Source organism: Grus americana, chromosome 28 (assembly GCF_028858705.1).
Source record: "Grus americana isolate bGruAme1 chromosome 28, bGruAme1.mat, whole genome shotgun sequence".
Taxonomy (NCBI): Eukaryota; Metazoa; Chordata; class Aves; order Gruiformes; family Gruidae; genus Grus; species Grus americana.
In genome coordinates, this window is record NC_072879.1 from 4,682,053 (window position 1) to 4,687,073 (window position 5,021).

Here is a 5,021-nt window from a genome sequence, read left to right on the forward strand (position 1 = left end):
ACACAGAGTTATAGATGGGCTGTGCTCGGTCACAGCTGATTTTTATCGACCCTGGCTGGGCGTTGGGATGGAAAGAGCGCTCGGCTGGAGTCACTCTCTTTCCATTCCCAATCCGTGCTGCCTCGGGAGGATTTGGGAAGCAGAAAGTTCGAGTCGGGGCCTCTGTGAAATTCTGGCTGCTCTGAGATTTTCCCACACGTTCATTAGACATACAGCTCATTCAAGTTTATTTCCAGAGGTTTTAAGGGCTGAAAGGCTCATTGTATCTATCTGGTGTGATAACCGGTTTCTGCGGGAGCTTGAACCTACGGCACGCAAAGCAGACGGGCACTAAGCACCGTGTAGCTGCAGTGGTTAACGACTGGGCGAGGAGACTCTTTTCTGTCCCAGTTTAGAAGGTGCAGGAGCCAGCAGAAAGGTAGAGCTGCCGTGGAGGGACACCTGCCCTGTGCTGCATCCCTTACGGATGCTTTTTAGCTGCGGTGTCCGTCCGGGCAGTTGGAGCCGTGAGATGCTACCACAGCAGAGCTGGGCTGTGCTAGCAGCTCCCAGGGAGCAGGGTGCTCAGCTCCCCCCAGGCCCCTCGCCACAGTGGGAACAGCGGGGTTATCGGAACGGGGTGGCTCCTCTCTAAGATGGAAATTTCTCCCCTGGCCAGAGGCAGCGATCTTGGCTTCAATCCCTGCTCCCTGTCACTGAGCCTCGCCACCTTCCAGGGTTCACTTTGTTCACAAAGAGCCTCAGATAAGCTTCTTGGCAGGGGTGCTCTGTTCTGCTGCGGCATTAGCATCGCTCAAGACAGGGTTTTTTTTAATATTAACCTCTTGTGTCCCTTAGAAGGTGCAGCTCAGACACAGACCCTGGGGCGGGGGCAGCAAGTGGAGGCTCCGCATCAGTGGGAAGCATCGGCATCGCTGCAGAGGTTGGTTTCCTCTGACTGCCGTCACGGTCTGAGACGGCGTCAGCCCGAGATGAGCAACGTGGAGGTAATGGCAGTGCTCGCCTGTGGGCTGAGCCCCGTGCCGGGAGCACCTGGTGAGACCCGGTGAGTAGGAGGAACCTTCTGCCTGGAGAAAACAGGCTTTGGACCCCCCTTCCGTGAGAGCCACGGGAAATCTTGCTGTGGTTATGGGCACGTGTGCCTGAGGTTGAGTCTGTGAAATGCCTAGGGAATGGTTGCAACTTTTTTTACTGAGTTGGAGCGTTTTACATGGAGATGTGTTTTTCCATGGGTGAAATTTTTGCCAGTCTGAGCAACCAGCTTAAAACCCCTGCTCACGCTCTTAAAACAAGCAGTCGGTGATTTGAGGGAGCCATGCTAAGGCATCTCATAAAGCACCTCCTGGAACTCTGTCGTCCCTAACCAAAAGCGTGGCCCTGCAGCGTGCCCTGATTCACCAGGAAGGGCTGGCTGGCAGCCGATGTGCTGCCTTCCCCTGCCACTCAGCCTCGTTTATCTTCGTTACTTGGGCTGTTTACGCAAGCAAGACTTGGCCAGAGGCGCCCGGGACCGCTGCGTGCCAAGGGAGGAAGCAGGCACCAGCGCAAGCTCTTGTGGCTGGCACCCAATTGCCTGCACGCTCTCTTTGGAGAACAAAAGGCCAGGATGCTGCCTCCGTGGCCCAGGGCGAGGGGTGGCTCTGACCCCTCGAACAGCTTGTGTCAGGAGTCCTGGCAAGGGGACTGGCCACCTCGTGCTCTGTGCCGGTGGCCCGAGGGCATCCCGCAAGCAGAGATGCTCAGGCACCTCCACGCAAAGCTCCTGGGAGCGGAACTCCTGAGTACCTTTGCTCCCAAAGCTTGAGGGCTGTCCTTGGGTTTAGTCCTCGCTTAATCCTTTATGGTGTGGGAGCTGCTGCCGAGCTTGTGGTGGAGGAGAGATGTCTTACAAACAAAGCAGCGTCTCCCCTGCTTGCTGAGCTAGCACAGCCTCCGGTGCTTTCCCACTTGCTGCTTTTGCTCAAGCAGCTCCTGGAAATCTCAGCTCACTCCGTGACCCTGCTGCAGGGAGAGGGGCATCTGGCCTGTCCACGGGGCCGGGGGGGCCTGGGGCTCCCCGGGGCTGAGCCGGGGTTCAGCACCCCCCCAGCCAGGCTGTGCTCACCTGGAGAGCTGTCACCTGGCTGCAGGGGCTGTTCACCAGCCTGGAGTGGCTTTGTGAGCTCAGGGTTGGAGATCAGATGAGTGCCAAGCTGCTGACAGCCAGCTGCCACTAAAAAGAGAATGTACGCAATTTTCCAGAGTGTTTGACAGTGTTTCTGTGTAAAAAAATGCATATTTTTTTTCTGCTCCAGCAAACACCATTTGATGTAAAATTGCCGGCGGGAAAACCACTTGCTGCCGTTCTGAAGAAAGGAATGAACAGGATGGTCCAGGAATGGTGTCATCTCAAAAGCTTCGCTAAGCCAGCAGCCGTGAAGAGAAGCCTAGGCATGGCAAACCCCCTTCGACTCCTGCCTCAAGGTAGCCCAGTTCCCCCCCGCCAGCAGCATCCTGTGGTGGGCGGCCGTGCCAGCGCGCGCCCGGCGCCAAGAGGATGTGCGAGACAGAGCACGCTTTGTGTCATGCCTGGCCTGGGCTTGTCTGGCGAGAAGAAACGCAGCAGAAATATGCTGGGGTCTGACACGCCACCTCAACAGTGGTGCTGGCCCTTTGGCCCGTCCTGGGACTTGGTGAGGAGCCCTGATGGAGCCTTAGGAGTGATGATGGTGGGTCCTTCCACTGTTTTGGTTTATTCCAGCTTTGTGTCTCGGCATCTCCACTCAAACAGTGGTCCTCTCCTGTCCGTGCATCGTGCAGGGGAGAATGGGGAAGCAGGAGGTGATAGCGGTGCCCGGGGTGGTTGCAGGTTCGGTTAGCATGCCTAGATGCCTTCAGGGTACTTTGCTTCTGGCTCCTTCCAAAGCCACGGAGGTTGCCCGCTCATGGCAAGATCGGCTGCAGAGTCGCTTGGGGACACTGACTTTTCTTACACCTACTTCCAGGTGATGGGAAACAAAAGAACCCAAGATATTTAAAAGCAGGAAGCCAGATTCTGTAAACTGTCTAAAAATGTATCCTCCGGAGATGGGATTTCATTCTGGCTCCAAGCCCCAAGGAACGATCTGTGCTAATGAGAGCGAGAGAGCGAGGAAGGGATGGCTGTGGGGGGAGTGGGCTGTCCTGCCCGAGCATCCTCGCTGCGTCCCCCTGCCTGGGACACCCCGGACTGGACAGGCACAGAGAGACCTTGGGTCTTACGATGCCTCAGGATGAGGCTGCTGTCTGTGAGTCGAGACGAAATAATTTAGACTCGTTAACCCTGCACATTTTTGGCTTATAGCCCCAGGGAACCAATAAGTACTGTGGGAGGGAACAAAATTCCCAGAAGAGAAACAACTACCTGTGGATTTATAGCTGTTGGTGGCACTTGAGACAAAAAAATCCTCAAGGTATTTGGGCAGTCCAGGTCTTTTGTGGCAGGAAGCCTCGCCTTACTCAAACCCTTTTACAAACCAGCTCTATTGCTGCTGCTGGTGCCCTCTTGACTGGTTTTGGTAGCTGGGAATTGCAGGAATAATGAGCTCTGCTGGTTTATTTCCCGAACGTTGTTTCCTTGAGACTGACACATAATCAATGAAACCAAAACCCTGGAGTGGCTCATCATGCGTGGTTGCTTTCTGCATCTCATCTGTAGGCATCTCATTCGCCCTCCGAGCCTGCCTCACCTGCACGCCGTCTGTCTCTGGGTGATTTATAACATCTCTGCAGTGTAAACAGCTTGTGAAACAAGTATTATTCCGTGATTGATCTCTGCCAGCTATTTGGTAACTCCCGTTGGTCTCAAAGCCGTCCGACTGGGTGCTGGTCCATCTTTAGAGGTGTGATGAGCAGATCAGCAATGCACGGGCTATTGGCCAGGAAGGGCATCTCCTGGAGCAAAGAAGATGTTGCCGGAGAGGAAGGAGAAGTGGGATTTGGGAATGTCTTCCCTTAAAACAAAAATGATGTGACTTCTAGGCAAAACCATCCTCATCTTCCATGACCAGCCTCGGAGCAAATAGCCCTTACCAAGGTGGCTGCCAGGAGCCAGGCAAAGCCTGTCATCACCGCTTTGGACAGAGAACAGATCCCAGAGACCACGGGCTGAGCAGCTGGGAAGCCCAGACAAGTGCTCTCTTGAGGCAGGCACTCAGAGACATCCTCTCCCCTGTGACCGGACTCTTCCTGCCTTGCTGATCCTATTTAAATCCCCAAAAACGCCCTGGGAAAAATAATACCGCAAAAGTAGGAAAGCCAAAGAGCCCCTGGGATCCAGGGGAAGGGTGTGAAGGCAGCAGGGACCCGTCTCACTGTTTCGGCTCTGTGCCCTGGAGAGGGGCGGTGGGCAAACTTGCTTCCGAGATGGCAGAGGCAAGCGAGGAGAGTTTAGGATGGAGAGCAGAGCTGCTGCCGGTGGCTTTTTCAGCTTCCCACCTACTCTGTGCCTGAGCAGGGCTGCAGGATGAGCGGGTGATGCTGGAAGCGGTGCGGGTCTTCTGAGTCGCATAAGTAATTTGCAGTTAGGAGCGGGGAAGCGCTTAAAAAAATCTGGAAATCCTGGGGAAGGGGAAGAAGAGAGAGGACTGAAGAGGTGGGCTTTGCCCTTCCCAGTAATAATAATTATTAGCCCAGACACAAACTCTGGGGATAGTCCATCTCCAGGCAGAGCAGGGCAGCAGACACTCCAGGACAGGCAAGCTCCGGCCAGCCTTGCAGCCTGGCAAAGGGAATAAATCCCTTTTGATTTTGACCAACGTAACCCCAGCACACACGGCGTCTGGGCTCGTGCAGACTTGTCCAGAAAAACAGCCAAGAGACCCGGCTCCCCTCCCAGCACACGACGGCGTGCAGATGTCTTGATGCCAAACCATCCATCCCTGGCATCCACGTGCTCCTGACTTTCATAGATCCACCGAAAACCTGATTAGTTTTCATCTGAAGAGGCAAGGGAAAGAATTGATTAGGATGAGGGTGTGCACAGCAGCAGTATAAAACCTCCA